At 36.5% G+C, this 22,966-nt stretch overlaps 1 protein-coding gene across 16 annotated transcripts in view; it reads left to right on the top strand.

The window, feature by feature from the left end:
* MEF2A (myocyte enhancer factor 2A) overlaps positions 1-22,966 on the top strand; it is a 199,730-nt gene that overhangs the window by 28,336 nt on the left and 148,428 nt on the right. For 15 of the 16 annotated variants that reach the window (XM_065905908.1, XM_065905910.1, XM_065905909.1 and 12 more), the window contains exon 2: positions 5,800-5,885. The exons of the other annotated variant lie outside the window; for it this stretch is intronic. The gene's annotated coding sequence lies outside the window, so the exon portion shown is untranslated. The remainder of the gene's footprint in view (positions 1-5,799; positions 5,886-22,966) is intronic. 16 annotated transcript variants of the gene reach the window in all.

Below are 22,966 nucleotides of genomic sequence, written 5' to 3'. Positions count from 1 at the left end.
TTTTTGTTCATATCAAGCACTAACCTGTTATTTGTCAGGATGTCTTCATGGGTATTGATATATTGTACTTCTGAAGCTGCTCAAATGTATTAGCCCACTGAGACTGATATACTTTGCTGTCTTTTGAGTCTATTGCTATATTATACATTCATTTATTTCTTTTACTGAATTTATTCAGCACAAGTATTTACTGAACTGTGATTATACATAGCTGTTAAAAGCATTCCTGGGTTCTAATCCTGGCTTTACCACTTTATTGATATAGCTGTATGACTTTGGCTAGTTGCTTCTTAGTATTTGTTTCCTCCTGAGGCTAATAGTGAGGTTATGGTTAGCTTTACATCACTTTATATGTGTAACGCAGTTAGGATACTGATTAGTATATGGGAAATACTCATATGTTATTGCTGCCGTTGTAGTTACTATTAGTATCATTGTTATGTTAGGCCTTTCCTGGATACCTTTTCTTAAATTTTAATCCCCTCCCTGTGGTAGTACTTCTTTTCTGCTTTTTTTTTTTTTTCCTCATGAAGGACTTTACACTAACCTGTTGTGTATATTACATATCCTGTATTCACTATGTGTTGCACGTCACTTCCACTAGAATGTAAGTTCCCTTAAGTCAGGAATAGATATAGAAATTTATTCCTAGTGCCTAGAAAAGTGTCGGGAATATATTGGATGCTTAGTAAATGTTTTCTGAATGCATGCTGAATTTTGTGCCAGATATTGACTAGATATTGGGGATACAGAAATGAATAAAGTACAAAAAAGTTCCTTCTGTTAAATAAGCATATGGTATAATAGACTCATACCTATAAAACTGTACTTAGTTTGCCCCCCTGTAAATGATGGTAATGGTAAAGGATACCTGAGGATGCCTTCACAGAAGGTGTCATTAAACTGGACATTTGGTCTACCTAAGAGACAAGGGGGAAAGCTATTTCCAATCAGAGGTCAAAACTTGAACGAAACTTAACAAGCCATTGTTACCCTGGACTAGGATAGTTTGTAGTCAAGGTTAACAACAGTGATAACTGTTGAGGGAGAAGGAAATAGAAGTAGAGGGTGCTAGGAAATTGGTTGGCACCAGGTTTGGGAACGAGGGCTGTTAGAGGTACCAGCTGTCTAGCTAGTGCCTGGATAGAGTAATGGGATTCTGGATATTCAGTATGTGAAACTTAATGATAACTGGCTGAACCACTAACATTTTAGTTTTGGTTTTATTTTTTGCAGGTGAGGGTATATTTCATTATAGATTGTCATAAACTATAAGAACTTAGTTTTTATAATATCGCCTTTTTTTTTTTAATTTTTATTTTTTATTAGTTGGAGGCTAATTACTTCACAACATTTCAGTGGGTTTTGTCATACTTTGACATGAATCAGCCACAATATCACCTTTTAGCAACTGTTTTAGAACTGTATATAAAACAAACTTGCTAATAACTGTTAACTTACAGAATTGAGGAATTAATATTTTTGATATAAGAATATGTACCATGTGTACAATCATCAAATTTGTATTTAATGAGTTATTTACCAGGGGTCAGATTGCTAAACTTTAATTCCTTCTGTGACACTGACACAAATCTAGTGTCAAAATGCATTTAAAATAGTTTTGTTTAGGCTGAGAACACATGAAAAATAGTTTCATTTTGAATTATTAGATTTTAGAAGTTAGTATTGTAACTGTATTTGAGGAGCTTTTTCTGAGTTCTACATTTCAGTACAATTAGATTGAAAGCAGAAATCAGGTGTCTAGCTCCTTTTAAGCTCAATAAAAACAAAAGGCTTAGTTGTGTGTGTATGTGTATGTTTTAAAGTTCAAGTTTTTAATAGTTAATTTGTTTATATAAAGTGACTATTTGGCATATTGTGGCTTTCCCCCGCCTCTAAAAGGGGTGTCAGTTAGAAACAAAACTGCAGTATCACAATAATTAATACTACTGAATAAGATTAAAAATATTGGTGTTTGTGTGGAGAAATTAACCATTTTCATTTGATGAAGCAGATTTACTTGGGGATTGTCATAATTACTGAGTTATGCAGTTCTAAATTGCTATTAGGTTGGTACAAAAGTAATTGGCAGTTTCGGGCCTTGAATTTTAAATCATTACAACTAGGCTCAAACACATCTTTATTAATGTAGATAGGAACCATTATAATCAACACATTTTTGCCAACGAGAAATAAGTTTGTTTATTCCTGTAGCATAAAAATCCATGCTTTGGACAAACTTTCGGAAACTGTTGAAACTCTTTTCTGCATCCTGCTGGTTGTTGAAGCATTTTCCCTCCAAAAAGTTGTCAAGGTGCTTGAAAAAGTGGTCGTTGGTCAGCAAGTGGTCAAGTGAATGTAGCGAATGAGGCAAAACTGTGTAACGCTATTCGTTCAACTTTTGAAGCGTGGATTGTGCGATGAGCAGTTGGGTGTTGTCATGGAGAAGAATTGGGCCCATTCTTTTGACCAGTGCTGGCTGCAGGCATTTCAATTTTCTGTGCATCTCATTGATTTGTTGAGCATACTTCTCACATGTAATGGTTTCACCAGGATTCGGAAAGCTGTAGTAGATTAGATGGGCAGCAAACCACCAAACAGTGTCATGACCTTTTTTGGGTGTGAGTCTGGCTTTAGAAAGTGCTTTGGAGCTTCTTCTTGGTCCATCCACTGAGCTAGTTGTTGCCGATTGTTGTATAAAACCCACTTTTCGTTGCATGTCACCGTCCAATCTAGAAATGGCTCATGGTTATTATGTAGAATAAGAGAAGATGACACATTAAAATGATGTTCTTTTTTGATTTTTGGTGAACTCATGAGGCACCCACTGCGAGCTTTTTCACCTTTCCAGTTTGCTTCAAATGCTGAATGACCATAGAATGGTCAACGTTGAATTCTGTGGCAACTTCTTCTTTATATGCAAAAGGATCAGCTTTGATGATTCTCTAAATTAGTCATTGTCAACTTCTGATGGCTGGCCACTGTGCTCCTCATCTTCAAGGCCCTTGTCTCCTTAGCAAAACTTCTTGAACCACTGCACTGTACTTTCATTAGCAGTTCCTGGGCCAAATGCGTTGTTAACGTTGCGAGTTGTCTCTGCTGCTTTACAACCCATTTTGAACCTGAATAAAAAAATAAGTTGAATTTGCTTTTGGTCTAACATCATTTCCCTAGTCTAAAATAAATGTAAAATACACAGCAAGTCATATCTTTTGCTTTTCATACTGTTCATGGGCTTCTCAAGGCAAGAATGCTGAAGTGGTTGGCCCTTCCCTTCTCCAGTGGATGTTTTGTCAAAACTTGCCACCATGACCTGTCTGTATTGGCCATACACAGTATGGCTCATAGTTTCATTGAGTTAAACAAGGCTGCGATCCATGTGATCAGTTCAGTTAGTTTTCAGTGATTGTGGTTTTCATTCTGTCTGCTTTTTGATGAATGAGGATAAGAGGCTTGTGGAAGCTTCTGATGGGAGGGACTGGCTGTGGCTAAAACTGAGTCTTGCTCTGGTGCAGGGCCATGCTTAGTGAATCTTCTAGTTCTGCTTCATTGACTTACCATCTACTTTGACATAAATAAACATTGACATAAACATCTTCATTGGCATAAACATCTACTTCTGCTACATAGACTGTGCTAAAGCTTGTGACACTGTGGATCACAACAAACTGTGGGAAATTCTTCAAGAGATGGGAATACCATACCTCCTTACCTGCCTCCTTTGAAAACCTATATGCAGATCAAGAGGCAACACAGAACAATGGACTGGTTCCAAATTGGCAAAGGAGTATGTCAAGGCTGCATATTGTCCCCCTGCTTATTTAACTTATATGCAGAGTACATCATGCAAAATGCTTGTTTGGATGACGGGCAAGCTGGAATCAAGATTGCTAGGAGAAATACCAATAACCTCAGATATGCAGATGACACCACGCTTATGGCAGAAAGCGAAGAGGAACTAAAGAGCATCTTGATGAGTGTGAAACAGGGGAATGAAAAAGCTGGCTTAAAATTCAACATTCAGAGAATGTTGATCATAGTATCCGGTCCCAATACTTCATGGCAAATAGATGGAGAAACAGTGGAAACAGTGATAGATCTTATTTTCTAGGGCTGCAGAATCACTGTAGACCATGACTGCAGCCATGAAATTAGATGACTCCTTCTTGAAAGGAAATCCCTTGGACTGAAAGGAAATCAAACTAGTCAATCCTAAAGGAAATCAGTCCTGAATGTTCATCCTGATGCTGAAGCTGAAACTCCAATACTTTGGCCACCTGATGTGAAGAGCCGACTCATTGGAAAAGACCCTGATGCTGGGAAAGATTGAAGGCAGGAGGAGAAGGGGATAATGGAGTACCAGATGGCTGCATGGCATCACTGGCTCAATGGACATGAGTTTGAGCAGGCTCAGGGAGATGGTGGAGTATGGGGAGGCCTGGTGTGTTGTGGTCCATGGGGTTGGCAAGAGTCAGACACGACTGAGCAACTGAACAACAACACAAGTAATAAGTCATTAGCAAAAAAAAAAGTGAGAAGTGCATATTAAAATGATATACAACTTTACCCACATTTATCTAAAAATGTATTGCAATATCAAACAGCAAAGTTCAACAATGCAAAATTGCAGTTACTTTTTGCACCAGTTGAATAGATAAACATTATAATTGAGCCTGGCCAACCAGGGTGAGGAGAGGCTTACCTCTTTCTCTTTCTGCCTAAGTAAGTGTCTTGCTACTGGGGCTTCCCTCATAGCTTAGTCGGTAAAGAAGCCGCCTGCAATGCAGGAGACCCCGGTCTTGCTTCTCTTTCCAAGCAAAAGTGTAACAAGACTGGATCATTCTTTATGCACTACACCATTGGTTAGCATTCACTAGTGTTCTTTTATTAATGTGAATAATAGACATTATTGTTTCATACTTGTTTTTGGCATTTTATGTTCATTTTCATTGTTACCTTTAAAAGAATGAAAACTCTTAAGTATATGTGCTTGCATTGAATATATACACATTTTATGGCAGTATAAGTCATTGACCCTTTGACAGTTTTTTTCCTAAATGAGAATGTAACACAGTGAACATTTTCAACTATTTTATGAGAACGTAAATTCAGTAGACTCTGTGTACCACGCAAGTACAAAGTATATCTTGGGATACAGAGGATAGGAAAATGGAACCTGGGACACCAATTTGTGGATCTTGGCATGATCTTACTGAACATTTAAGAAAACTTGAAAAATTGGATTAGTGACATTAGAAATGCCCAGTTGGCTAACATTATGTTTTTATTAGCCAAATAAAACAACTGACTTGTAAAGATGTATTTTTCCTGGTACTGATGAACCTGTTTGCTGGGCAGGAATAGACAGACACATGTGAGAACGAACTTGTGGACATAGTAGCGGGGAGAGAGTGGGATGAATTGAGAAAGTAGCACTGAAACATATACATTATTGCATGTAAAACACTTGGCTTGTGGGAAGTTACTGTATAACACAGCTCAGCCTGGTGCTGTGTGATGATCTCAGAGGTGGGATGAGGCGGGGAGGGAGGCTCAACAGGGAGGGGACATAGGTATACTTACGGCTGATTCACATTGTTGTATGGCAGAAACCAACAACACTGTAAAGCAGTTATCCTCCAATTAAAAATTAAAATTTTAAAAATAATTTTTCTGTTCAGTAAGTGTAGAACTGACTGGGGTAGTGCTGAGTGTTGAAATTTGTAGTAATGAAAGTATATTTAATTTTGTTTTAGAGTTAATAATTAATAACCTGCTTAATATTTTTTCTTTATTAAGGAGTTGGATTTTATGAAAAAGGAATAAAGAAGAGTTTTCTGCAAGCATCATATCTAAGTGCACTTTTTGCTGATACATCACTTCTAGTAAGACTTTTTTTTTCATTTTTCTATGTTATGAAGTAAATACAATGGGAATGTTTTTGAAAAAAATCGAATAACAGTTAGTTTGGAGTTTACATTGGGGATTAATGTAGATTAATTAAGGAAATTTGTAAAATCCAGTCTGATATTCACATACACACAATATATGTAATATTGTATAGTGACAGTTTCTTTTTTTTTTTTTTTTTGACAGTTTATTGAATAGACACTTTCTTGAATAGTTTCTTGAATAGACAATTTCTTGAAAAGATACTGCTGAGATAATTCCAAACGTTTACATCTTTTCCACTTTCATCTTCCATGACAGTTACACATATTTGAAAAAGAAAATCTATAGTCCATATTTACTGAGACAATAAGTTGGCAGAATTGAGGGATTTTCAAATGAAAGACACAGTGGACAGGTCTAGCCATATTTCTTGAAAGGTAGAAGGATTGAAGGAAAAAATTAAGCAAATTTAAGAAATCTTTTTAACATGTGAACTTTTTTTGTGACTTGTTTTTTGCCTTAACTCACAGGCCCATATTTGCAGAGTTCTGGAGTAGGCTATTTTGATTTAAAAACTTACATTGGCCTAGGTTAATTGTTTGAATATGCTGGTGAGATGTGTAGTTCTCAAAAAGCTTTCATAAGTGAAACTTCACCTGAATTCTTTTTTCTTTTCTAAATGGGAGAGAAGTGAGTTATAGTAATATGAGAATATTGTAAAATAATGTAATTTAACAAAACATTAGGGGATGGTTTTTGGTGTGTCGTAATATATTGACATTGTATTGGATATAATTGATCGAGCCTGATGGTTATGTCAATAAATCTGAAAGGTACTTAAAAATATTTTCTGTTGTTATTATTCTTTTCATTTTAAGAATAGTTTTGCTACTTAATGTAAGGTTTAAATTTTTCCTTCAGTGGTAGAAAGAACTTTTATGAACTTACAAAATGAGTTTTTTCTTATAATACTTTATTCTGATATCAGTTTCCTATGACCGTACATTTTTCTTGTTAAATCTTGACTGCAGAACAACCCATTTTATGATATTCTTCACGTTAGGGAGCTAGGGGAAAAGGTATTATTTTTTTAATTGAAAAGTATTCTTTAGTTGAAAACTTGTATATACACGGGAAGAATGGGGAAAATGAAGTTTAATTCACATTTTAAAATATAAATCTTGTTTAGTTTGCTGTCTTTTAATGTTTGATTTTTTTCTTTTATCATCTTTTTTACATTTCTCATATATATATATTTTGTTCACTAATAGCTCAACACTGAGTGATTTGAATTAAAGCACTGCAGGAATTTAGCCACTTCCATTCCAGAGAATTTTCCCTATAATTTCCCTATATTTCTGTTTCTTCTCTGAACCTCTGTGGTGGCTATGAGCATAACTTTAGCTGTTAAATTTGCTTCAGGGAATCCTCTGTGATAACTTATTTTACTCAGTTCTAAAGATTAATCCTTATAGCAGGCTTTGCATGGTTCTGAGGGTTGTGATTGAATTAAGAACTACTTGGCTTGGAGTTACTGAGTACTTAGAGGGAAATGCTCTTTCCTTTTGAGTAGTTTCAAATGTTGACTTAAGAACCTCAAATTTGTTTTCCCTAATGATTCTGCCCTGATTTGAAGTAGAAATTGGAGGAATTGGCACAGATATTGGGCAATATTTTCCCTACATTTTTTCTTTTTCTTCAAGTCTTGAAATTGCTTTGGGCTTACATTTTAAGTCTTTTATCTCATTTGAGTTAATTTTAATGTATGGTATTAGGTAAGAGATAAGATTTATTTCTTTGCCAATGAAAGTCAAATTGTTCAAGAAGCATTATTGAAAAGGTTGTATTTTCCCCTACTGAATTACCTTGGCAACTTTGTTGAAAATCAATTGACATTATATGTGGGTCTATTTCAGAACCCTATTATATCTGTTCATCTCTGTATCTATCCTTATGACATTACTGTCCTGATTATCATAGCTTTATGTGAGTCTTAAAAGCAGGTAGTGTAAACCCTCCACATTTGCTGTTTTGTTTTAAGGTTGTTTTCTAGCCTAAGTCCTTTCCATTTCTATGTATTTTAGAATTACCTTATCATTTTCTGCAGAGAAGCCTTAACAAGATTTTGATTATGAGTGCTTTATCATGGAGGCTAATTGGGAGTGAATTAACCTCTTAAGGATGTTGAGTCTTCTGATGCGTGAACTTGGTATCTTTCCCCATTTAAGTTGTCTTTAGTTTCTCCGCAGTATTTTGTAGTTTTCATTGTAAAGGTATTATATGTATTTTGTTGGTCTCTGTTTACTATTTTTATGTTATTGTAAATGGTAATGTAATATCAGCTCCAACTGTTTGTTTTTAGTATATAGCAATATAATAGATTTTGGCATAAAACCTTGTAATTTATGATTCTGCTAAACTCACTCATTCTGGTGGCAGTTGTGTGGATTCTTTCAGATGTTCTGGGCAGACCCTCATCTTGTCTGTAAATAGACTATTTTACTTCTACCTTTTCAATTTTTATGCCTTTTATTTCTTTTGTTGCTTTATTGAACTGCCTAGTAGTCCCATGCAATGTTAAATAGAAGTGATGAGCTGACACTGTTGCCTTACTCCTGATCTTAGGTCTTTTACCATGAAGCACATTGTACAACAGTGTATATATGTTTTATATAAATTGCTGTATAAGTTCAGATTTGTGTTAATGAGAGATGTTTTCATACATGTTCATGGCATACATTGGTTTGTAGTTTTCTAAAAACTTCTTAATTGGAGGGTTATTGCTTTATAATGTTGTGTTGGTTTCTGCCGTACAGTAGTGTGAATCAGCTGTAAATATGACTGTGTGGATCACAACAAACTGTAGAAAATTCTGAAAGAGATGGGAATACCAGACCACCTGACCTGACTCTTGAGACGTCTATATGCAGGTCAGGAAGCAACAGTTAGAACTGGACATGGAACAATAGACTGGTTCCAAATAGGAAAAGGAGTACATCAAGGCTGTATATTGTTACCCTGCTTATATAACTTATATGCAGAGTAGATCATGAGAAATGCTGAGCTGGATGAAGCACAAGCTGGAATCAAGATTGCTGGGGGGAATATCAGTAACCTCAGATATGAAGATGACACCACCCTTACAGCAGAAAGTGAAGAAGAACTAAAGAGCCTCTTGATGAAAGTGAAAGAGGAGAGTGAAAAGGTTGACTTAAAACTCAGCATTCAAAAAATGAAGTTCATGGCATCCGGTCTCATCACTTCATGGCAAATAGATGGGGAAACACTGGAAACAGTGACGCGCTTTATTTTGGGGGGCTCCAAAATCACTGCAGATGGTGACTGCAGCCATGAAATTAAAAGACCCTTGCTCCTTGGGAGAAGAGTAATGACCAACCTAGACAGCATATTAAAAAACAGAGACATTACTTTGCCAACGAAGGTCCATCTAGTCAAGGCTATGATTTTGCGAGTAGTCATGTATGGATGTGAGAGTTGGACTATAAAGAAAGGTGAGTGCTGAAGAATGGATGCTTTTGAACTGTGGTGTTCGCAGTTCAGAGGAGGAGAAGACTCTTGGGAGTCCCTTGGACTGCAAGGAGATCCAACCAGTCCATCCTAAAGGAGTTCAGTCCTGAGTGTTCATTGGAAGGACTGATGTTGAATCTGAGACTCCAATACTTTGGCCACCTGATTCGAAGAGCTGACTCCTTGGAAAAGACCCTGATGCTGGGAAAGATTGAGGGCAGGAGGAGAAGGGGACGACAGAGGATGAGATGGTGGGATGGCATCACTGACTCAATGGACATGAGTTTAGGTAAACTCTGGGAGTTGGTGATGGACAGGGAGGCCTGGTGTGCTGCAGTCCATGGGGTTGCAAAGAGTCAGACATGACTAAGCAACTGAATTGAATACATATATCCCCTCTCTTGAACCCCTCTCCCACTCCTCACATCCCACCCACCTAGGTTGTCACAGAGCATCAAGCTGAGCTCCCTGTATTACACAGCAGCTTTCCACTAGCTTAACTGTTTCACACATGGTAGTGTGTATATGTTAGTGCTACTCCCTCAATTCGTCCCACTTTCTCCTTCCCCTACTGTGTCCACAAGTCTGTTTATATCTACATCTCTATTTCTGCCCTGCAGATAGGTTTGTCAGTACCATTTTTCTAGATTCTATGTATATGCAATAATTCATTCTGTATGACAGACTCTAGGTTTATCCACCTCATTACAGCTGACTCAATTTCGTTCCTTTTTATGGGTGAGCAATATTCTGTTCTATATATGTACCACAACTTCTTTATCCATTCATCTGTTGATGGACATCTAGGTTGCTTCCATGTCCTGGTTATTGTAAATAGTGCTGCAGTGAACACTGGGGGTACTTATGTGTTTTTGAATTATGGTTTTCTTAGGGTGTATGCCCTATAGTGGGATTGCTGGGTCATGTGGTAGATTTATTCCTAGCTTTTAAAAGAATCTCCATATTGTTCTCCACAGTGGCTGTATCAGTTTACATCCTCACCAGCAGTGCTAGAGGGTTCCCTCTTACTTCCTCTCCAGCATTTACTGTTTGTACATTTTATGATGATGGCCATTCTGACCACTGTGAGGCGATACTTTATTGTAGTTTTGATTTGCATTTCTCTAATGATGAGTGATGTTGAGCATCTTTTCATGTGTTTGTTGACCATCTGTATGTCTTCTTTGGAGAAATGTCTGCTTAGATTTTTGCCCCATTTTTTGATTGAGTTGTTTATTTTTTCTGAAATTGAGCTGCATGAACTGCTTGTGTATTTTGGAGATTAATCCTTTATCCATTGCTTCATTTGTTATTATTTTCTCCCAGTCTGAGGGTTGTCTTTTCATCTTGTTTATAGTTTCCTTTGCTGTGCAAAAGCTTTTAAGTTTAATTAGGTCTTATTTGTTTATTTTTGTTTTTATTTCCATTACTCTAGGAGCTGGATCAAAGAGGATCTAGCTGTAATTTATGTAGAAGAGTTTCTGTCTATGCTTTCCTTTAAGAGTTTCACAGTATCTGACCTTACATTCAGGTCTTTAATCCATTTTGAGCTTATTTTTGTGTATGACATTAGGAAGTGCTCTAATTTCATTCGTATTATGTGTAGCTGTGCAGTTTTCCCAGCATCATTAATTGGAGAGGCTGTCTTCTCCATTGTATATTCTTGCCTCCTCTTTCAAAGATAAGGTGCCCATAGGTGTGTGGGTTTATCTCTAGGCTTTCTATCTTGTTCTGCTGGTCTTTATTTCTGTTTTTTGAGCCAGTACCATACTGTCTTGATGACTATAGCTTTGTGGTATAGTCTAAAGTCAGAAAGGTTGATCCTTCTAGCTCTGTTTTTCTTTCTCGAGATTGGTATATAGTTTTTTAAAATTATGTCTTTGTCTGGTTTTTATATCAGGATAATAGAGTGAGTTGGAAAGATTTTTTTCTCAAAGTTTTCATACAGTTGTTGTTACTTCTTTAAGTGTTTGGTGGTAGTGTTCAGTCACCACTCATATCCAACTCTTTGCGACTTGCAGTGTGCCAGGCCTCCCTGTCCCTCACCATCTCCTGAAATTTGCCCAAGTTCATGTCCGTTGCTTTGGTGATACCATCCAGCCGTCTCATCCTCTGATGCCCTTTTCTCCTTCTGCCCTCAATCTTTCCCAGCATCAGAGACTTTTCCAGTGAGTCAGCTCTTGGCATCAGATGACCAAAATACTGGACTTATAGCTTCAACATTAGTCCCTGCAACAAGTACTCAGAGTTGGTCTCCCTCAAGATTGACTGGTTTGATTTCCTTGCTGTCCAAGGGACTCTCAAGAGTCTTCTCTAGCACCACAGTTCGAAGACATCAGTTCTTTGTTACTCTGCCTTCTTTACGGTCCGGATCTCACAACCGTATGTGACCGCTGGGAAGACCATAGTCTTGACCTTTGTCGGCAGAGTGATGTCTCTGCTTTTCAACATATTGTCTAGGTTTGTCACAGTGTTTCTGCCAAGAAGCAGATGTCTTCCGATCTCATGGCTGCAGTCACCATCTGCAGTGATTTTAGAGCCCAGGAAGAGGAAATCTGTCACTACTCCTTTTCTTCTTCTATTTGCCATGAAGTAATGGGGATGGATGTCATGATCTTAGTTTTTTTAATATTTAGTTTTAAGCTGGCTCTTTCACTCTCCTCCTTCACCTTCATCAAGAAGCTCTTTAGTTCCTCTTCGATTTCAGCCATTAGAGTGGTATCATCTGCATATCTGAGGTTGCTGGTGTTTCTCCTGCCTATCTTGATTCCAGGTTGTAACTCATTCAGCCTGACATTTCTCATGATGTGCTCAGCATATATATTAAACAACCAAGGTGACAGCAGACAGCCCTGTCGTACTACTTTCTCAATCTTGACCCAGTCAGTTTTTCCGTTGTTACTTCGTGACCCACATACAGGTTTCTCAGGAGACAGGTAAGATGGTTCGGTATTCCTATCTCTTTAACACTTGAATTACTGTGATGTTGAATGGCTTGCCTTGGAAACAACTGAGATCATTCTCTCATTTTTGAGGTTGCACCGAAGTACTGCATTTTGGGCTCTCTTGTTGATTATGAGGGCTACTCCATTTCTTCTGTGGGATTCTTGCCCACAGTAGTAGATGATAATGGTCATCTGAATTAAATTCACCCATTCCTGTCTCCATTTTAGTTCATTGATTCCTAAGATATCGATGTTTATTCTTACCATCTTCTCCTTGACCACCATCAATTTACTTTGATTCATGGACCTAACATTCCAGGTTCCTATCAGTAATGTTCTTTGCAGCATTGGATTTTACTTTGATCACCAGACATCCACTACTGAGCATTGTTTCCTCTTTTCCCAGCTGCGTCATTTTTTTCTGAGGCTATTAGTAGCTCTCCACTCTTCCCTGGTAGTATATTGGACACCTTCAGATATGGGGGACTCATCTTTTGGTGTTATATCTTTTTGTCCATTTATACAGTTCATGAGGTTCTCATAGCAATTATACTGCGGTGATTTGCTACCCCAGTGTTTGGTAGAATTCACCAAAGTAGATCTCTGGCCTTGGAGTTTCTTTGTGGGAAGATTTTAAACTGTGAATTTGATTTATTTGATTGAATAAATTGATATTGGGCTATTCAGATATATATTAATTCTTTTTTGAATAGCTTTAGTTTATGTGTCTTTTAAGGAATTTGTCTGTTTTACATAAGTTGTCTAATTTATTGGCATTAAGTTTCTTATTATATTTCTTTATTCTTTTAATGTTTGAAGGATCTATAGTGATATCCTCTCTTTCTAGTATTTGAGACCACCGTTTTCTAAAGGAGCACTTAATATTTAATATATTTTCTCTGTCTGCATCATACAGAGTATCTTTACATGTGTTTGTTCACATGGAGTTCAAATAATTCTTAAGCTCCTTTGTAATTTTTTTCTTGGACCTATGTCATTTCCAGATAGTTTCTTAATTTTCTAGATGTTTTTCTCTAATAGATTTTTAATTAATTCTGTTGTGGTTCAATAACATACTTCCTGTGTTTATTATAGAGTGCAGAATGTTATCGGTAAACAGATGTTTTGTGTATGCTTAATAAGTGTGTATTCTGTGTTGTTGAATGGAGCTTTCTAAAAATATTAGTCAGATTGATTGGTAGTGTTCTTCAAGATTTGTCTCTTCTGATTTTCTATTTGTTGCAGTAATTGCTGAGAGAAGGGTTTGGAAATCTTCAACTTTAATTGTGAGTTTTTCTTTTTCTCCCTTCACTTACTGATTCATGTATTTTGAAACTCTGTTAATAGGTACATGCATTTTAAAATATATTCTTGATGAATTGAGTCTTCTGACTTGAAATAGCCCTCTTTATCTCTGGTAATATGTTGTGAAGTCATTTCTGAAATAAGTTGTGTAGTTCCTGACAGAAAGTCTGCTGTTATTTTTTGTTGCCTCGTATGTAAACTTTCTATTTTGTTTGATTGCTCTTCAGTCTTACAGCTTTTTCAGTGATTGTGATTATGATGTCATTTGATTATAATTTTTTATCAATTATATGCCTTCATGTGGTTTTTTTTTGAGAAAATGATGTTTTAGTGTTTTTGAGGGGTTTTTGGTAACCAAATTTAGAAAACATTGGCCACTGTTTCTTCCAGGTATCCACTAGTCCTAGGAGATATTTTGGAGGGAGGGAATTTCAGTTACACAGTTGAGATTGTGTCTTTTGGCCCTTGACTCCCCACCCCCTTTAATTATTTAAATAGTTAATGTCATGTTTCCAGGTTCACTGATTTTTTTTCCCAATGTATACTCTGTTCTTAATGTATCCAGTGTGTTTTTTATTTCTCATGATTATTTTTTAATAATGAGTTTGAGATGATTTTTCCTCTCTCCTCAACCTATTTATGTTTTGCCATATTAATGATTTAACCTGAAACATTCAAAATAAATTTATAATGAGAAGTGACATTTTGCTGTTATGATTTTAAGGGCACAGTATTTAGTATCTCAGTTGTCTTAACTTTTCTAAAAGGTAGTTGTTTGGATGTGGTATAACCAGGCCACAGCTAGCCCTTGCAAAGTTAGAAAAAAGCTCTTTTCCCAGTTTTAGATGGATGATGCTCTCTGCCAGGGTTCAGGGTTTAGAGAGTGGAGAACAAACTGGATTCAGTCCCCACTTTCCTTCTCTTGGCCATATGTCCATGTGCAGGGTACAGCCTCCACCTTTATTCATGTTGCCTTGAGACCTTATGATTTCTTGCCTTTCTTATGATACAGTTATAGCATTAGAAATGTTTTCTCAGGCCAGAATATCTATCATGATATCCACAAGTTTGTTAGGCAGTCCCTTTTGTAGTTAGTATGGGATTATTTTCTCAATGCTATCTGTACTTTGTACCATTATTGATCTTATTTGTTGAATCATATGTTAATGTTTTTGAATTTTACCTAAAATTTATAACAGTATAAGTCAGAGCTTCATAAAATTAAGTGTAATTGTTTGTAGGTCATGTTTTGCCTTTACATAAGTTATATAGCAAAACTGCCTTTTCAAATAATAGCTATAAGTGTGTAACCTTTATATTCAAAGTAAAATTTGTTTTCCTTGTTGAATCATGTCATTAAATACTGACTAGTAGCCATCGCTATGTTCACAACATATCTTTGTATTTTTAAAATGTGTAATTAGATTCAGTATGTGCAATTCTGGATGAAATGGAATGCTTTGCTCATTTTCCATAAAACAATAGTTAAGTGATAGTCTTAATTTAGAATTGGAATTTCTGCCTGGATTTGATTGTTTGTAAACAATAATTAAAACATCCTATCTTAGAGTGAATAGAAATGTTTTTATATTAAAATTAAAGATAATTCTGTAGGAGCAGAGAATCTCTAATTGCATTGAAACTTACAGTAAAATAGTCTCCCTCAAGTTCCTTTGACAATGAGAATGAGTGGTTATTTTGTTTATATAGTTTATACAGAAATGCAAACATCATTTGTACCTGTGTGTGCATGTGCACAAGTGCATAAGGGGGTTGCATTGCCCACTGAAAACTGGACTGAAAACTGGCATTGCTTGATTTTTTTGAATATTTTTTATTAAAGTGGATGACTACTAGAGTTTCTTGCTTGTTTAGATCAGTTTTTTTCCCCTTGTGTGCTGTGATCCTGTATTAAGTTGCTTCAGTTATATCTGACTCTTTGTGACCCTATGCACTGTAGCCTGTCAGCCTCCTCTGTCCATGGGATTCTCCAATCAGGAATACTGGAGTGGGTTGCCATGCCCTTCTCCAGGGGATATTAACCCAGGGATTGGAAAGCCCCTTTCTTTTTGTAGTAGATAAAAATTAGAGGACCTATGACATTCATGTTTAAGTGCAATAAAAAAAAATACCATGCTACTAAAAAACCAGTGGGTCAGCAATGAGATCAAAGAAATCAGTTAATACCTCGAGACAAATGACAATGAAAATAGAGTCTTACAAAATCCATGGGATGCCCAGAAGTAGTTTGATGAGACATAGTGATACAGTTCATAATGATATAGACTTTCCTCAAGAAACAAGAAAAATCTCAATGAATAATCCCACCTACTACCTAAAAGAATTAGAAAAAGAAGAAACAAAACCCAGAATCAGCAGAAGGAAGGAAATTAATATGAGTGGAAACAAATAAAATAGAGATCAACAAGTAATAGAAAAGATCAATGAAACCAAGAGCTGGTTTTGTGAAAGGATATACAAATTCGACAGGCCTCTGGCTAGGCTCACCAAAAAGAAAAGAGAGAAAACCCAAAGAAATAAGATATGAAAGAAGAAAAATAACAACTGATACTATAGAAATACAAAAAACTATAAGATAATATTATGAACAATTATGTACCAGCAAATTGAAATTGTACAGCCTAGAAAAAATGAACAAGTTCTGTATAGCCTACTAAAACTTAATTAAAAAGAAGTAGATAATTTGAATAGACCAAACAGTGGATGTGAAATAGAATCTGTAATTTAAAAAAACTCCTTGCAAACAAAAGTTCAGGACCAGATGGCTTCACTGGGAAATTCTACTAAACATGCAAGGAACTTATACCAATCTTTCTTAAAGTCTTCCAAAAGATTAAATAGGAGGGAACACTCCCAAAGTCATCCTGTGATGCCACCATCACCCTAATACCAAAACTGGACAAAGACACAACCGAAAAAAGAAAATTACAGGCCAGTATCTTTGATGAATATAGATGCGAAAATTCTGAACAAAATATTAGCAATCCAAATCCAGCAACACATAAAAAATACACTACAAACAGATTGGATTCCTCCCAGGGTATGTGAACAAGGATTGTTCACATACACAAGTCAATCAATGTGACACACTCAAAGAAAAGACAAAATCCACATGATCATCTCAATAAGTGCAGAAAAAACTCAATATCCATTCGTGATAAAAACTCACCAAAGTGGGTATAGTGGGAACATATCTGAACATAATAAAAGCCATTTATGACAAGTTCACAGCCAATGTAATACTCTGGTGAAAAGCTGAAAGCCTTCCTGCTAATTTATAAGCAAGCCAAGGGTTCCCACTCTTACCACTTCTTTTCAATATAGTATTGAAAGTCCTAGCCACAGTAGTCAGACAAGAAAAAGAAAAGGTACGCACATTGGAAGGGAAGGGGTAAAATTGTCATTATTTGTAGATAACGTAATACTCTATTGTTGTTGTTCCGTGGCTCAGTTGTGTCTGACTCTTTGTGATCTCGTGGACTGCAGTACGCCAGGCTTCTTTGTTGTTAACCATCTCCCAGAGCTTGCTCAAATTCATGTCCATCCAACATCCTTTGTCATCCCCTTCTCCTCCTGCCTTCAGCCTTTCTCAGCTTCAGGGTCTTTTCTAGTGAGTCAGCTCTTCATATCAGGTTGCCAAAGTATTAGAGCTTCAACTTCAGCATCAGTCCTTCCAATGAATATTCAGGATTGATTTCCTTTAGGATTGACTGGTTTGATCTCCTTGCAGTCCAAGGGACTCTCAAGAGTCTTCTCCAAAACCACAGTTCAAGAGTATCAATCTTTTGGTGCTCAGCCTGTGTTTATGGTCCAACTCTCATATCCATACATGACTACTGGAAAAACCATAGCTTTGTCTAGATGGATCTTTGTTGGCAAAGTAATGTCTCTTCTTTCTAATGTGCTGTCTAGGTTTGTCGTAACTTTTCTTCCAAGCATCAAGCATTTTTTAATTTCATGGCTGAAATCTTTCACAATCTGCTGAAAACCCTAAAGACTCTACACAAAAATTAATATGTGATATCATTAAGGTAGCAGGATATAAGATTAATATACAGAAATCTGTTGCATTTCTTTACAGTAACAATGAAATATCAGAAAGAGAAAGTTAAAAATCCCTTTTAGAATCACATCAAAGAAATACCTAGGAATAAATCTAACCAAAGAGGTGAAAGACCTGTATGCTAAAACTATAAGACATTGATAAAGGAAATTGAAAGTGATTCAGAGAAATAGAAATATATCCTGTACTCTTGGATTGGAAGAGTGAATATTATTAAAATGGCCATAACTCAAAGTAATCTAGTGATTTATTGCAATCCCTATAAAAATACCCATGAAATTTTTTTTTCACAGGAATACATCAAATACTAAAATTTGTATGAAACCATAGAAGAGCCTGAACTACCAAAACAGTCTTGAGGCAAAAGAAGAAGCTGGAGACAAAACCCTCCCAGACTTTAGAGACTACCACAAAGCTACAGTAATCAAAATAGTATGGTATTGGCACAAAAAATAGACATAATAGGTCAATGGAACAGAATAGAGGACCCGGAAATAAGCCTATGCACCTTCAGTCAGTCTTAGAGGAGGCAAGAATGTACATTGAAGAGAAAAATGGTCTCTTTGGTCATTGGTGTTGAGAAAGCTGGGCAACTGCATGTGAAGTTAAGAACACACCCTCACACTGTGCACAAAAATAAACTCAAAATGGTTTAGAAATATAAGACATATCACCATAGAACTCCCGAATAGGACATAGGTAAAACAGTCTTTGACATAAATCATAGCAATATTTTCTTACATCAGTCTTCCAAGGTAAAAGAAGTAATAGCAAAAATAAACAAATGGGAGCTAATTAAACTTAAAAGTTTTTGCACAGCAAAGGAAACCATCAACAAAACAAAACAAACAACCTATGGAATGGGGGAAGATATTTGCAAATGACCAGCAGGGGCTTAATTTCCTAAATATGCAAGCAGTTCATTAAAGTCAATATAAGAGAACAACCTAATCAGAAAATGGGCGGAAGAACTAAATGGATGTTTCATCAAAGGAAATACACAGATGGTCAGTAGGTACATGAAAAGATGCTCAATTTTGCTAATTATTAGAGAAGTGCAAATCAGAACTACAGTAATGTATCACCTCATGCGGGTCAGAATGGCCATCATCGAAAAGTCTACAGATTGCCACTATGAAAAACAGTATGGAGTTTCCCTGGAGGTTCTTAAAAACCAAAAATGGAAAAAAAAAAAAAAGACAAAAATGGAATTATTAATGCTGTATGATTCAGCAGTCTTAACTTGAATTTGTATCTGGAAAAGACAAAAGCTCTTAATTCAGAAAGACAGACACATGCACCCCAGTGTTGATAGCAGCGCCGTTCACAATAGCCAAGACATGGAACAAACTTAAGTGTGCATTGAATAAAGAATAGATGAGGAAGGTGTGTGTGTGTGTGTGTGTGTGTGTGTGTGTGTGTAGTATATATAGCTATCATGGAAAGTAGTAGAAAATATCATGCAAAGCAAGGTATGTCAGACAAAGACAAATATCATATGGTATCACTTATATGTGGAATCTAAAAAATAATACAAATGAATCTATTTACAAAACAGAAACAGACTCACACACATAGAAAACAGTCTTATAGTTACAAAGGGGAAAAGGGATGAGGAGGAGTAAATTAGGAATCTGAGATTAACAGATGTGCTGCTATATATAAAATCAGTTCAGTTCAGTCTCTCAGTTGTGTCCAACTCTTTGCGACCCCATGAACTGCAGCATGCCAAGCTTCCCTGTCCATTACTGACTCCTGGAGCCTACTCAAACTCACGTCCATCTAGTTGGTGCTGCGATCCAACCATCTTATCCTCTGTAGGTAGGCAATAAGGATTTACTTTATAGCACAGCGAACTACATTCAGTATCTTAAAATAACCTATAATGGAAAATAATCTGAAAATTATATGTTTATGTATGTGTATATATAATTGAGTCACTTTTCTGTACACCTGAAACTAACACAGTATTGTAAATCAACTACCTTCAATTAAAGAAAATGCAGTAAGCTTCTAATTACTTTTTAAAATGTTATTCTGTATTTTTGAAGTTAAGAATCATGTAGAATGATAGCAGTGAAATCCATAAATGAAATTAAGGAAACAGTTTTATTTATAATAGTATCAAAAGAGTAAAATACTTCGGAGTAAATTTAACAAAGAAGTGCATTTCCTCTGCTCTGAAAGCTAGAAAACATTGTTGAAAAAATGTAAAGTCAACCTAAGTAAATGGAAAGGCATACCATGTTTATGAATTGGAAAACAGTATTAATAAGGTTGCAGTACTCCCCAAACAGATTCAGTGCAATCCATGTCAGAATCTTAGCTGGCTATTTTTGAAGAAATTGACAAGCTGATCTTAAAATTCACATGGAAATTCAGAATACCTTTACTAACCAAAGAATGGTCTTTAAAAATAATAAAAGTTGGAGGATTCCCATTACCTGATCTTAGAACTTACTACAAAGCTATAGTAATCAAGACATTGTGCTTGCTACTCATGTAGGGATATACATATAGAATAGTATGGTGAATTAGTTTTTGACAGGGGTGCCAAGACTATTCACTGGGGAAATGATAGCCTTTTTAAAAGATTTAATAGAAGGATAATTGCTTTACAGTATTGCGTTGGTTTCTGCCAAACGTCAACATTAATCAGCCATAGATATACATGTGTCCCCTCCTTCTTGAACCTCCCTTCCACCTCCCTCCTCACCCACACCCCTGTGGGTTGGTCCAGAGCCCCCGTTTGAGCTCCCTGAGTCACACAGCAAATTCCCGTTGCCTCTTTATTTTACTTATGGTAATGTATGTTTCCATGTTACTCTCCTCTTACCTTCCATCATCTCCTTCCTCCCCCGCCCCCCCCTCCACAGTGTTCATCGGTCTGTTCTCTGTGTCTCCATTACTGCCCTACAAATAATTTCATCAGTATCATCTTTCTAGATTCCATATATATGTATTAAAATACAATATTTGTTTTTCTCTTTCTGACTTACTTCACTCTGTATAATAGGCCCTAGCTTCATCCGCCTCATTAGAACTGACCAAATGCATTCCTTTTTATGGCTGAGTAGTAGTCCATTATGTGTAGGTATCACAGCTTCTTTATTCATTCATCTGTTGATGTACATTTAGGTTGCTTCCATATTCTAGCTATTGTAAATAATGCAACAGTGAACATTGGGGTGCATATGTCTTTTTCAGTTTTGGCTTCCTCAGGGCATATGTATGGTGGTGGGATTGCTGGGTCATATGGACAGGGAAGCCTGGCGTGCTGCAGTCCATGGGGTTGCAGAGTGAGACATGACTGAGTGAGTGAACTGATGGTGGTTTTATTCCTAATTTTTAAGGAATCTCTGTGCTGTTCTCCATAGTGCTTGTATCAGTTTACATTCCCACCAGCAGTGTAAGAGGGTTCCCTTTTCTCCACACCCTCTCCAGCATTTATTGTTTGTAGACTTTTTAATAAAACAATGCTAGGACACCTAGATACCCACATGTAAATGAACAAAGTTGGTTCCTTGCTTTATATGCGGTTCTGTCCTCAGTCACTCAGTGTGGTGTCTGACTTCTTATGACCCCATGGCCCACCTACCAGGTTCTCTGTTCATGTGATTTCCAAGGCAAGAATACTGGAGTGAGTTGCTATTTCCTACTCCTGGGGATCTTCCTGACCCAGGGGTCACACCCGTTTTCTTGCGTCTCCTACATTGGCACACAGAATCTTTACACTGATACTGTAAGCGTCTAGTATCCAAAATATATGAAGAACTCTTACAAGCTAACAATAAAAAAACAAATAACCCTGATAAGCGTCTAGTATCCAAAATATATGAAGAACTCTTACAAGTTAACAATAAAAAAGCAAATAACCCAATTATGAAAGGATTTGAAATACATGTTTCTTCAAAGAAGATACACAAATGACCAATAGATTCACAAAAAGATACACTCTGTCAGGGATCCCTAATCCCCAGGCCTTGGACAGATAGTGGTCCGTGGCCTGTTAAGATAGTGGTCCGTGGCACAGCAGGAAATGAGTGGTGGACTAACGAGTGAAGCTTCATCTGCTGCTCCCCATCATTTGTATTACTGCCTGAACCATCTGTCCCACCTACCCCCATTCCCACTCCAGTCTGGAAAAATAGCCTTCCATGAGACCTGTTCCTGGTGTCAGAAAGGTTGGGGACCGCTGCTTTGTATCATTAGTCATTAGAGAAACAAGTGAAAACTACGTTGAGACACCACTTTATATCCATTAGGATAGTTGTCATAAAAATAAGACAATAGTAAGTGTTGATGAGGATGTGTAGAAATTGGAAGCATTGTATATTGCTGATAGGAAGGCAAAATGGCTCATACCCCTTGGAGAACAGCCTGGCAGTTCCTCAGAAAGTTAAACATAAAGTTAGTATACGACCCAGCTATTTTCCTCCTAGACATACACTCAAGAGAATTGATAACATTTCCACACAGAAATCTGGGCACTACTGTTCATAGCAGTGGAAATAACCCAAATGTCAGTCATTGTTGAATGAATAAATAAAATGCGGTATCCATAGAATACAAAATTATTCAGCCAAAAAAGGAATGAGTTGCTGATAATACTTAAGACAAATGAGCCTTGGAAACTGAAAGAATCCAGACACAGAGGGCTGCTTATTGTCTGACTCTGTTTTATGATTTACCTCAAATAGGTAAATCCATAGAGTCAGAAAGTAGATACGTAGTTTTCAGGAGTTGGGGAGAGGAAGGAAGGGAGAACAATAGCTAATGGAAAATGAACTTCTTTTTAGGATGATAAAAATGTTCTGGAATTAGATAGTAAGGATGGTTGCACAACTTTGAATACTGTTTAAAATAAGCAAAATTGTACACTCTCAATTGTACATTTTTAAAAAGATGATCTTAATGGCATATTTGAATTATAACTTGGTTAAAGGCATATAGAAATGAAAACATTGGCCTACTTCTGATATAATTTATCTTCAAACCAGGATATTTTTGAGAGTGAGGGGTCTCACTTAATAATTACTCCCATACAATAAAAATAAAGTTGCATGTCCCAGGTACACCAGAATGTATGTTCTCCCTGCTTATTGGTATTTTTAAGCTGTTTCTCCTCATAGAAGACCTATGAGGATTACAAAATTCTTTTTGTCTGTCTTTACTGAATATGGGAAAAAGACTAAGACAGCCCTGTAATTCA

Source organism: Muntiacus reevesi, chromosome 15 (genome assembly GCF_963930625.1).
Source record: "Muntiacus reevesi chromosome 15, mMunRee1.1, whole genome shotgun sequence".
Taxonomy (NCBI): Eukaryota; Metazoa; Chordata; class Mammalia; order Artiodactyla; family Cervidae; genus Muntiacus; species Muntiacus reevesi.
This window is presented reverse-complemented; position numbering and strand designations above follow the sequence as displayed.